Source organism: Ovis aries, chromosome 21 (genome assembly GCF_016772045.2).
Source record: "Ovis aries strain OAR_USU_Benz2616 breed Rambouillet chromosome 21, ARS-UI_Ramb_v3.0, whole genome shotgun sequence".
NCBI lineage: Eukaryota > Metazoa > Chordata > Mammalia > Artiodactyla > Bovidae > Ovis > Ovis aries.
In genome coordinates, this window is record NC_056074.1 from 27273888 (window position 1) to 27286773 (window position 12886).

The window sequence follows — 12886 nt, forward strand, 5'->3', positions numbered from 1 at the left end:
CACCAAAGGCCCTCCGTGTGAGCCCCCCCGCCGCTGCCCACCACCAGGGCCCTCTACCCTCTCGGGCTGACCCCACAGTGGTTCCTCCTCCAGACCCAAGTTCCGCTTCCTCTCCAAAGCCTCCCTTGACTGTCCACAGCCCTCACTGTCCCACCGATTCTTTTTTTTTCTGGATACTCCAAGCAGAATGTGGGATCAGGGACTGAACCTACACTCCCTGCAGAGGAAGCTGGGAGTCCTAAGCAATGGGTCGCCCGCGGAGTTCCTGTCGCCTCCCCAGGCAGGCTCTGAATTTCCCGAGGGCCTGGTTGGTGGCTTATCCCCGGGGCTTCCTTCTCAGAGCCTTGCACGTGCTGGGGGTGATACCTCGGGATGAGGAGACCCCATGGATGCTCTTGGACCCGTGGTTCTCAAGTTGTGTGGAGGGTGGGAGGCAGGGGTGGCTGCTGAGGGAGGGGCCCCGTCGGTGTTCCAGTCAGGCCCGTGGAGCAAGAGGGGAGCTCAGAGGTCTGGTTGTTCCGTGAGCCTGTGTGTGGGGGGCTGCCCCGCCCCTTCTCACCGCTCTTCTCGCAGAAGACATCACCCCGCCTTGCCTGAGGCGTGGGACACTGGTTTCTAGCCCCGAGGTCGCAGCAGATGGCAACTGAACCCGCCAGCAGCGTGCACCAGACACCCTTCTGTGCCCTTGACTTCGCTCTGGGCTCACACCCCAGTTGCTCTAGGTCCACCTCTGAAACGTACACAGATCTCATCGCTTCTCACACCTGCGCTACTGCTGCCCCGTCAGGTCCCACGACAAGGCGCCTGGACCACACAGTGGCTTCCGGACTGGTTTCTGCATTCATTCTTGCTCCCTCTGTCTCTCCTCCGCTGTCCCCCATCCCAGTCTCCCCTGATCTCTTCTCAAAATAGCAGCCAGGACGACCTCTTTCACATTATGGCTCCCCTCGAAGTTTCTGGTGGCTTCTTTTTCTTTCCTTTTATAAAAAAAATGTTGGCCATACCCTGGGGCACATCAGACCGTGGTTTCCTGACCAGGGATTGAACATACACCCCCTGCATTGGAAGGTGGAGTCTTAACCGCTGGACCACGGGGGAGTCCTGAGTGGTTTCTGTCTTAAGCAGGGGAAAATCTGAGATGGTTACTGTGATCTACAAGAGCCCACAAGATCTTGCTCTCTCCGACCGCACCTTCATCACTCTCTCCTTTATTCACATTGCATCAGCCAGGCAGGCCTGTTTGCTGCTCCTGGAACTCTCCTACCTCGGGGGACTTTGCTGTACCCACTTTCACCCCACCTTGGCCCGCAATGTTCTTTTCTCCAGATGGTGGCTCCGCTACCTTCCTCTCTTTCTCCAGGTCTTTGGTGACAGGTTACTTCCTAAAAGAGGCCTTCCGGGGTTATCTGTATGAAATCACACCTGTGCTCGACCACTCTCTTCCTCCTCACCCTGCTTCGTTTTGCTTTATGACACTCAGAATGTAATAGTATTTGTCTGTGTGTCTCCTGCAGATCAGTCGCCCAGTCATGTCTGACTCTGCGACCCCGTGGACTGCAGTGCTCCAGGCTTCCCTGTCCATCACCAACTCCCAGAGCTTGCTCAAACTCACATCCATCGAGTCAGTGATGCCATCCAACCATCTCATCCTCTGTTGTCCCCTTCTCCTCCTGCCTTCAAACTATCCCAGCATCAGGGTCTTTTCCAATGAGTCAATTCTTCACATCAGGTGGGCAAAGAACTGGAGCTTCAGCTTTAGCATCAGTCCTTCCAGTGAATATTCAGGACTGATTTCCTTTACGAGGGACTGGTTGGATCTCATTGCTGTTCAAGGGACTCTCAAGAGTCTTCTCCAACACCACAGTTCAAAGGCATCAAATTCTTTGATGTGTCTCCTTACACTGGTGGCAGCTCCATGAGAACAGTGACTTTTTCTGTCTTTCTCACTGTCCTATCTCTAGTGCCCAGGAAAGCAGTGATGCACAGTAGATGCTTAATCCAAACAGCATAGTGCTAATTATATACACAATGTTCTCCCACCTGCACAGGGGTGGATGGACTTGCATCCAGCTCTCCCGCCCTGCTGGAAGACCCTCTCTGTACCCACAGTCCCTGCTTTGCATTGGGTTGGCACTTTGCACTTTTCCAATGGCTTTCAAGGTAGGATCTTACTTCCTCTTCTTGCCCATCCCTGGAGGCTCAGGTGGTAAACTGGGATGCCTGAGGTCACCTATGAGTGAGGGGTAGAGCTTGGATCAGGGTCAGGCCCCCTGGGGCTCAGCCTCATCATCCCAACCCTCCGGGGTGGCCTGGGGTCTGAATCAGGAGTGCTCTCCAGGGCCCACATCCAGGCCAGCCCCCTGGAGGGTGCTGGGCGAAGCCTCAGCCTCTGCAGTCTGGGCGCGGTTCCCGGTGTGAGTCACAGTCGGTCACTGCTCCTGCCTGCGTTATGATGAAGGCTGATTATACAAAGGGACATTAATCACAGGAAATAAAGGCTCACAGTTGGGACTTCTCCAGCCTGGTTTTGCTAAAGAACTCAGGGCACTTCCACTTATGACACACAGCCTCTTTGAACAGTGGGGACGGACGGGAAGACTGGTTCTTCACAGGCGAAGCCAGGGGAGGGGCCAGGGCAGGGGTGTGCTGTCAACCCCGTTCTCCAAACATGACACGGGAAAGGAAGGAAAAGAAGGTGAAGTCGCTCAGTCGTGCCCGACTCTTTGTGACCCCATGGACTGTAGCCCACCAGGCTCCTCCGTCTACGGGATTTTCCAGGCAAGAATACTGGAGTGGGTTGCCGTTTCCTTCTCCAGCGGATCTTCCCAACCCAGGGATCGAACCTAGGTCTCCTGCACTGTAGGCAGACGCTTTACCATCTGAGCCACCAGGGAAGTCAGATGGTAAACACACCCAAGTCAGATGGTAAATATGACACAACACACCCAAAAAACCCTGACTGTGGTGTCTGGCCATTTTTGTGGTGTAAATTCTCCCATTACAGCCAGCTACGAGCTGCTGAAGTACTGTCAGCAGAACTGAATGAATTCAGCTGACAGCTGAGTGCAGAGCTGTGAAGAAATGGGTGCCAGCCCCGCTCTCGGGAAGCACATAGCACCAGGTGACAGACCCGGGCTTCTCTCCAGACCTGGCTTCACAGTCTACAGAACACATCCTGCACTCATCTGATTTTCAAACAACCTTTTATTATTTATTTGGCTGAGCTGTAGGGCATGTGGGATCTTAGTTTCTCCATCAGGGATTGAAACGTTGCCCCCTGCATTGGAAGCAATGAGTTTATTTATTTATTTATTTTTTAACAACTGAACCACCAGAAAAGTCCCTTTAACAACCTTTTAGACAGGCAGCTACTATTATGCCCATTTATCAGATGAGAGGTGGCACTAGTGGTAAAGAACTTGCCTGCCAGTGCAGGAGACGTAAGAGACACAAGTTCGATCTCTGGGTTGGAAAGATACCCTGGAAGAGGGCATGGCAACGCACTCCAGTATTCTGCCTGGAGAATCCCATGGACAGAGGAGCCTGGTGGGCTATAGTCCACGGGGTCGCAAAGAGTCAGATACGACTAAAGTGACTTTGCATGCATATCAGATGAGGAAACTGGGGCTCAAAGATGAAATGACTTCTTCAAGATGGATGTGGAGGGCTGTGAGTCCCTGCTGGGAATGCTGGCCAAGCTGGAGGAGCGAAGCAGGCTGGAAAGGAACAGTGGGCACCTGGCTTCTTTAGCCCTGTGGCCGCTCCTCATTCCGAGAGGACCCTGAATGAGCCCCAGAATGCGCTGGACAGTCACAGCAGAAGGTAAACTCGCTGAGGAGGTCACGCAACAGTTCTGTGAACTGCACTGAGAGCTGCTGTCTGCTGGACCTGGGCTCAGTGCTGGGTGCAGAGAGCAGGGACACCTGGTCCCTGACCAGAGGGACCGTGCAGTCCAGGTGGGGAGAGACCCGCATGACGTAGGACTGTGTGGGGAGGGCCATCGCAGGGAGTTCAGGATGCCGGGAACCTAGAAGGGACCCTAAAACAGAGGCTGGGGAAGGAAGGCTGAGGCCTGGAGGGGCCCGGTGGCAGGCGGGGACATGGAGGAGCTCGGAGAGGAGTCTTCCGAGGAGAGGAGTCTTCCACGCAGAGGAAGCGAGCAAATCGGGTGGCAAATGCTTGAGAGAGGATGAGTTGGAGTGGGAACCCCGAGGTAGGGGTAGTTGAGGCTGAAAGGAGGTGGGTCTTAAGCTGGACACTCTTGGTCCCCAGTTTCTTTCGAGCCCTGTGTGCCCCGAGCCTGCTCAGACTCTGAATTCACTATGAGAACCTGGAGCCTGGTCAGCCAGTCAAAGCCACATTTGGATTTGGGATTCTGGGAAACTGACCTCCTATTTGTTGACCTTAAGTCCCAGCTCCCCAGAAACCCTGGAGTCAGGAAAGGAGTTTGCTACCTGGCCCTCGCCCACCCCACAGAAGGCGGCCTAGTGTGTGGTTGGCAGGTGCCCACACGTGGACTCCAGCCATAGCAAGCCATGGCTGTTGGGAGCTCACGGCGTGGGCTGTGTGTCAGGGAGAGAGGCAGGGCAGGAGCTCCCCTTGCAGATGGCTGACCAAGGGCCAGGTGGGTGAGGCCCCACCCTGCTTAGGCATCCCGGGGCCACAGGGCACTTCTGGTACATGCTGGAAGCCAGCATGGGGAATCCCGCCCGTGGCAAAGGTCATGAGGAAAGGGGCCTGACAAAATGCAAAGAGGGGATCAGGCTTCAGGGGTCCCCTGGATTTTCTTGAGCATCTACCCCCAAAACCAGAGTCTGCCTGCTTTACTGTGTTATGCTTTCCACCTACTCTTCTAACATTAACAGGGGGCTGTCCCCCCGCCACCTTTTTCTGGAAAAAGTTAATTTGGAGCTTTCAGGTAATAAGTCTCCTGGGCATAATAAGAGTGTTTCAATCCAAAAACCCCTCTGATGGCTTTCTAGCCTGCCTGACAGGTTTGTCCAGACTCTTACAGCTGTGCATGTGATTGTTTGCGGCCTCTGGACCGAGAGGCACAGGAAGCTTAAAACATCCTAGGAATGTAGGGGCTTCCAAGGAGTCAAAATCATTAGAATAGGACTGATTAAGGGTTTCATTGTTGAGCCAATACTTGCTGCCAAGTTTTCATATCTTCTATTTGTTGATATAGCTGGTACGTAGAAAAAACAGGTAGTAGCCCTGGTATTAGCAACATTAGATCTTTGAGTTAAGTACTTTCTTTGTTATAACCCACTGCACCTTTGTTCTACAGGAATGTAACTTTATTTAGTACTTTGAGGGTGATGCGGATTAAAGAAAAAACACTTCAAGGGAAAATGAATTTTCTGGTTGATAGATATTTATCTAGGAAAAGAGCCATAAAAATGTAAACAGGCCCCCTGGCCAGAAGATGATATAAACCACCTGAGACCTTTTGTATACGGGAAGGTATGCAAAAAGAAAGCCTGGTCTCAATAAAGGTCAGGACTGCTGCCCCTGCATAACTCTGCATATTCCATTATTTCTTTATATACAACTTGGGGTATATAAGCTGTTTTTGAAAATAAAGTTGTGGGTCTGGCACCAATGCTTGGCTCCCCCATGTCGTTCTTTTCTCCCCTTTCAAGCTGAATTCCTATCTGGAGCACAGAGGCTCTCCATGTCTACTTATTTGCCCTGGCTTCTAAGACCCACGCGAGAGGGAGCCCGAGACAGGGCACCCTCCGCTATTCAAGCAGGCGCTGGTGGCCTACGTAGACGGTACAAGCCCCTTGTCTCAGAGCTTTATTGGTCTCCTGTGTAAACCAAGTTATTCAGCCTCTTTTCTCCACTAGTTTTCCTGCTACACTATTCTTTCCTAATCTCTCTTTATAAATAAGCCTCTCCTCGCCAACTCCGTCCCCGCTTCAAATTCCCTGGATCCACCGGGGCTGGACCCCGGTAGGTACATCTGCCTCTGGAGGCGGGACATGTGCTTTGGAAAACTAAAAGTGTTAGCCGTTCAGTCACGTCCAACTCTCTGTGATCCCATGGACCTGCCAGGCTCCTGTGTCCATGGAATTTTCCAGGCAAGAATACTGGAGTGAGTTGTCATTCCCTTCTCCAGGGGATCTTCCCGACCCAGGGATTGAACCTGAGTCTACTGCATTGCAGGCAGATTCTTTACTAGGAAGCCCTGGCAGGCTTGTAAGAAGTTCAGCGCCTTGAGGCCACTGCACTGCAGAGACCACGTGGAGAGACACCTAGAGATGGAGGGAGAGGTCGAGAAGCTGGCACCCCAGCCCCCACCCCCCGCCACTCGCCATTCACAGCTTCCCAGCCTATTTACCAGACACACGAGTAAGGCAGACTTTGACATGACCCAGGCTCTCTGCAGGTCTGCTGGCCATGGCACACACTGAGCCAGAACCGTCTGGCAGAGCTGGGTTTAGCTTCTTGACCTGCAGAAACTATGAGAGTTGATAACTGACCACTGCTGTTTTAAGCCCCTGGGTTTGGGGATGAGTTGTTATGTAGCAACAGAGAACCGGCAGGGATTTCACAACAGTATCTGTGCTCAAAACATTGTGAGGCATCATGCTGCTCGTCACGCGCCTTCCCACACAGTCACCTTTCTCTCGGCGATAACCCTGAACACTGGCAGGGCAGGTATTCTTAATCCTCATTTATAGATGAGAAACCAAGAGTCAGAGAGGCCGAGCGATGTGGACAAGGGCAGGCGGCACTAGGGCTCAGGGGTCTGAGGATAAGTCCATGTTGCTCTGCCACTCAGCTCATTCCAACTCACTGCCCACCACGTGGGAGCCCAAGTCTTTGGCTAAGTTCAGAGTGAGAGGTGGATGTGATGGAGGCAACAGGAAGGAAGACCTCTGGGGCGGAGGTGAAGAGGGCTTGTCCTGGAAATGGAGACTAAACCAGTGGGGACATCAAGGGACCGGGGTCTAGCTCTGGACTCCTATCTCCTCCAGGTCAGCACCAAACAGGAATCCTTAGGAAAGGTGTGTGAGTTCTTAGGGTGGCAGGCATGGGTGCCAAGGCTGGGGAAGTGGGAGATAGATAGAAGTCCTAAGTCTGTATGAGTCCCTGGGGACTGGGGCAGCCCCTTCCCCAGGGCCATGATCCTCCAGAACTCCTTCTTGGGGGCCTGAGAGGGCAGAAGGCTCCTGCTGGAGAGGAACCAAGGGTGGAGGGAACAGGGGACTCGCTCTTGGAGCTGGTGTGATGGTGGAGGAAAGATAGTCCTGGATTCCCCGAGAATCCTTCCAGCTGCTGCTGCTGCTGCTGCAGCTAAGTTGCTTCAGTCGTGTCCGACTCTGTGCGACCCCATAGACGGCAGCCCACGAGGCTCCACCGTCCCTGGGATTCTCCAGGCAAGAACCTGGAGTGGGTTGCCATTTCCTTCTCCAATGCATGAAAGTGAAAAGTGAAAGTGAAGTCACTGAGTCATGTCCAACTCTCAGTGACCCCATGGACTGCAGCCTACCAGGCTCCTCCATCCATGGGATTTTCAGGTCAAATGCTCAGCCCGAGCAGCTGCATAAATTAGCAAATTTTACATGGGTGTGTGTGTTTGTGTGTGACCTTTGCAGGTACCTGAGTCTAGGGCCTGTTTGGCTGAGTGTGTGTGCTTGTGCGTGTGTGTCCCTCTCTCCAAACAACAAGAAGGGCTGCTTTCTGTGAGTCTGGCATCTCTGCTGTGTCTTGCCAGCATAGAGCAGGTGGAGGGTGGACCCGCTTGGTAGTCTGGGTGGTTTAAACAAGTCCTTCAGGTCTCCTCAGGGCACCGACCCACAGTCCCCAGACTGATTGTGTAATGGTCACACTGCACTCTCCCAGGGCTGTTAGAGCCTCCCTCCGCTCAGGGAGACTGGAAGATTCTTCATGGGTGAAGATGCTCAAGCCCAGAGAGGTAAGTTCACTTCCTCAAGGATGCACAGCTGGCTCCCAGGTCTCCTCTCTTTACGGTGAACCACTTTGGGAAGTTGCCACTTTATCCAGCAGGTGAAGGGGTGAAGAGTGCCCAGGGATGGTTGTCCCCATCTCAGCTGGCATCTCTTCTCCATGCCAGCCTGCTGCTCTGGGGAAGGGAGAGGCCTCCCTATGGGTCCTGGATGGGGGTTAAGTGTGGTTCCTCCTCCAGCACTTTCTCTGAGCCAAGCTTGGGACTGAGCCCAGAGATTCCCAGAAACCTAAGTCATGGTGTTTGGCATCTTCACCCCCATCCTCCCACTCCCCACCCTCAAGTCCTGCACATAATTGGGGCAGGTGTCTGGCTCAGAGCCAAGCACTGTCCCCATTTCACAGATGAGGAGGCTGAGGCTCAGAGAGCTCAAGTGATTTTCCCACATTCACACAGCAGTGAGTCCTTTGATCACGCCCACTGTGTCACTCTGGGCAGATTCGGGGTGGTCACTGAACCCCAACAACCTGAGGCAGAGAAGCGTAGGGGAATTCAGCTTCTTCCCCTAAATGATGTCATCAACTGGCACACAAGAAAGAGGTGGTTGAGGGGGAAAAACTGCATTTCTGCATTCCGAGTTTCCCCCCTCATTACTTTTAATCTAATTTGATTACTGATTCCTCGGTAAATAGCAGCCTCCCTCTAGCAAGCCAGGCTCTTCCCCCCAACCCCGCAATTGTGTTGCTAATCAGCCAGCGTATCAGGAAAGACTCACCACTAATTGTCGCGGGGCCCTGTCCTATCCTGGGTGCCAGGTAAGGGATGGCAGCGAGAGGTAATTACAATCAGACCTAATTGGTAATTATAACAGATCCCGGCTAGAAACTGTCTTCAGTTCGACATTCCCAGAGAGATGCTAATAGTCTCCGGGGCGTCTGAGAGCCGCAGACACAGGGGAGGGGTCTTGCGAGGAGTGGGTGGCCTCACACGGGTGGTGTCCACCCTCTGGCCCTCCACTGAGGACTGGCCCCAGGCCAGCCTGGCCCCGGCAGGCCCCTTGCACCCGAGGCTGAGGCCTCTCACCGCACAGGGCTGCCCGCAGTGGGGGTGCAGGTACTGCCAGTGACTACGTGGCTCAGGACCCCGAAGCATGGAAACTTCTGGATCATTCAAGAAGCCATAACATTGCTCAGGCCCCACGGGATGTCTGCTGGTAGAACCACTGCTGAATTGAGGCACGCGTGAGAGTTCCCTGGCTAACAGAAATGGAGGGGAGTGACCCTCACCGCCACTTGGGCACCCTCTCTCTGGGCACTTACTTGCTTTTTGTCTCTAGCAAGGGCTTTGGGGAGTCTGTGTTGTCCTAGCTTCTGTTAACCAGGATCCAACTAGCCAACACCTTCTTGCTGTGAGACCTGTGCCCCAAATACCACGTGGTTCTCTTCTTTGGGGCCCTCATATGTGGTGATGAGGCACCTGCGATAGCTCCCCACTGCTCACACGCCAAGTTCAAACTCCTTGCACGGCGCTCGGCCTTTCCTGATGAATCCCACCCCCCACGCTCCTCTTTATCCCCTACAACCGTCCCTAGGCTGACCCCTCAGTCAGGTCACCCTGCTCTTTCATCCCTCTGTGCCTTTGCTCCGGTTCTTATGATCATTTTTTTTTTTTAAAAACTACATCACTCTTTATAGTTTCCCAGTCTCAGCGGATGTTCTCAAGTTTGTAAGTCTTTATTTTTATCTATTTATTTTTGGCTGTGCCGCTTGGCTTGAGGGATCTTAATTCCCCAACCAGGGGTTGAACCTCTGTCCTGGGCAGTGAGAGAATGGTGTCTTAACCATTGGACCACCAGGGAATTCTTTGATGACTTGTATTTTTGAATTTAATGAAATTAATTATTTACAGTATTTGTTTCCCTTGGCTGTGCAACCTTGGGGTGTTTGGGATCTTGGTTCCCTGACCAGGGATCGAACCCAGGCCCCCTGAAGTGGAAGTGCAGAGTCTTAATCACTGTACTTGCCAGCGAGTTCCCCTGATGATGATTATTTTTTGATTATTTATTTATTTGGTTGCTCTGGGTCTTTATTGCTGCTCATGGCTTTTTCTCAATATGTGGCGAGCGGAGGCTATTCTCTAGTTGCGGTGGTCAGACTTCTCATTACAGTGTCTTCTCTTGTTGTGGAGCACGGGTTCTAGGCCACACGAGCTTCAGTAGTTCCCAGGCTTCAGAGCACCGGCTCAGTAGTTGTGGCACACAGGCTTAGCTGCTCCATGGCACATGGAATTTTCCTGGAATAAGGATTGAACTCGTGTCTCCTGCCTTGGCAGGTGGATTTTTCTTTTTTTCTTTTTTTTAACCACTGAGCCACCTGGGAAGTCCTGATTATTTTTAAATAATCTACCAAATAATTTAAATAGGTAGTCTACTAAAATTCTACTCTCCCTACCAAGGGAGAGTTCAACAGTCACACCCCTTATGAAGTCCTCCCAGGTTTTCTTGGTTGAAATGAACACTTTCTCTGTATCTTGTTTATACTTTTAAATACTTCTCTCATTCTGTCTTATATGATTGTAAAGAGTTTCTATGTTTTCTCTTTCCCATGACCGTAAACTCCTTGCGGGCACAGATGATGCTTTATACCCCCACTCTGTACACGATGCTTTTACACATAGTTGGCATCTAGTGAGGATTTGGTGAGTCAAGGACTGAGTGAATGGATGATACGCCTCCCCTTCCAGGCTGCATCATGACATCAGTGCAGATGCTTGCGGGGTGCTGACCTCCATACCTCCAGGTCTAAACCTTTGAATCTGTGTCTAATACTGGATACTGTTGGGTTTCTGGAATTAGGATTAGGTGGAATTTGGCCTGGAATGCCTGAATTCTGTTTAAACCAGCCTCTCTAAAGTCCCATATGGCTACTGAGCACTTGACGTGGGCTTAGTGCCACTGAAGAACGGAATTTTTAGTTTTATTTGATTGTAATTAATTTGAAATTAAAATTAAACAGCCACTTGTGGCGGGGGGCTGCCATATTGGACAGCAGGCTCCAGAGGCTCCACTGGGAGTCCTCAGAGACCCATTGCCCAGGGCAGCATGAAGGGCCTGGAACCAAAGCCCATTTTGTGTCAAATGAGGCTGCTCACAAGCTATTCCAGAGACTCACATTCATCTGATTGAAAATGGGATCTATTTTTAATGCATTGTTATTTTTTTCAGTTCTGAAGTGGGTATGACGTTAATGATAACTCTCCATTAGCTGGAATGCAAGCGTAGCTGGGGAAGAGCCTCTCCTTGGCCATGTTGGGGAACATGAATCATTTAGTTCACTGCCCATGGAGCAGATCCCACTCCAGCCCGTCCTGGGGCGCATTTCTGCACCATACCCTACAGGGGGCATTTCTAGACCAGGCAGTGAGTGGCAGAAAGAGTTCAGTTCCAAGCTCTGGGCTCTTTACAAGAGATCCGCTGTTAGCAGGGAAGGAACACGCTGCCCACTCTTCTAGCCCAAATCGATCAAATTGTCCAAACTCCTCTTATGCTTGTAACCTCACCTAAACCCCATTCAAGCCTGCCCTTGGTGACTCCCCGGGAACGACTGGATGCCACTGGCATTGTCTTCCTTCGTCTCCTTTCTGTTTCTCTTTTAGCTGCTGATCCTCACTATGAGCTCCCTGAAGGCAGGTCCAGGGTGGGTGGGATCAGGGTGGCAATGCAGGTAACAGGGTTGTATAGAGGGGCCCAGGTGAACGGAGGCTGGTGGCCACACTGCCCATGAAGGGAGCAGCCATGACATGATCATTGCCAAGCAAGAGAACAGACTTAATGTTGCCAGGTCTTTGCAGGAGAAGCCAGAAGATTTCGCTGGTGGTCCTGTGGTTAAGACTCTTTGCTTGCACTGCAGGGGACTCAGTTCAATCCTTGATGGAAGAACTGAGATCGCACATGCTGTAGGCATGGCCAAAAAAAAAAAAAAAAACCCACCAGAAATCTGAATTTTTAATACATAACCCTCCAGCATCTAAAATGTTGGCTATGAATTAAAAAATCTCTAAAGATACTTTAGGACCCTGATGCTGGGAAAGACTGAAAGCAAAAGGAGCAGGGGGCAACACAGGATGAGATGGTTAGATAACATCACCGACACAGCAGACATGAATTTGAGCAAACTCTGGGAGGTGGTGGAGGACAGAGAAGCCTGGTGTGCTGCAGTTCATGGGGTTGCAAAGAGTCAGACACGGCTTAGCGAATGAATAGCGTCAACAACAAAGATGCTTTAGGAGCCGACTGGACACGGCTATGTGCTGGGCCTGACCTGCTGGCAGCCAGTAGCCACTCGTGAATCTGGACTCTGTGAGTCATAGGGTCTCTGCCCACTCTGACATCTCTTATTCTTGGGCAGACCCCACACCACCTCACACAGCAGAGGTGTTTATCACATCTTGTTGGAAAGTTCCAGACTCCTGTGTGCAATGCCCAGGGCCTGTCCTGGGAGTGCTGCCCACAGCCCCTCAGCCACTCCCCCAGTGAAGATAAGATGTGGCGGCTCCTCTGTCCAGCAGCTAGAAGAGCCCACCCACTGTGGGCGGGCTCCCCTTGGAGAGGAAGCGATTCAGTGCAGCGCTGGTCCACAGGAGCGCTCAGATGCTCCCTCCAGAGAAACACTGCCTGCTATGGAGTTTTAAGACCAGCGGCTGGAGGATCACTCTTCCCCCCCTGTTTTTCTTTTGTTTTGGTGCCGATGTCTCTAGTCAATAAATAAGTGGGAAATAAAGGATTTGCAAGAAAATAGAATGCAGTCAAAAGGTAAACTGTGAGCTTAGTAGCCCCTTGGAGACTGCTCCAGACTTTGAAATAATTCCTGGTTTGATGTAGTCTTCTGTTAAGTCCGGCTTTCTGAGCTCCGATTTGCATCTTGGGGATTCCCCTGATGGTTCAGATGGTAAAGACTTTGCCTGCAATGC

General features: G+C 51.9%; 1 protein-coding gene and 1 non-coding gene across 3 annotated transcripts in view; both read right to left on the bottom strand.

The window, feature by feature from the left end:
- The window catches only part of KIRREL3 (kirre like nephrin family adhesion molecule 3), a 610621-nt gene that overhangs the window by 64163 nt on the left and 533572 nt on the right, over positions 1–12886 (bottom strand). The gene's annotated exons all lie outside the window — the stretch shown is intronic.
- TRNAC-ACA (transfer RNA cysteine (anticodon ACA)) lies at positions 2823–2894 on the bottom strand. Its single transcript has one exon. It is a non-coding gene; the product is annotated as a tRNA-Cys (tRNA).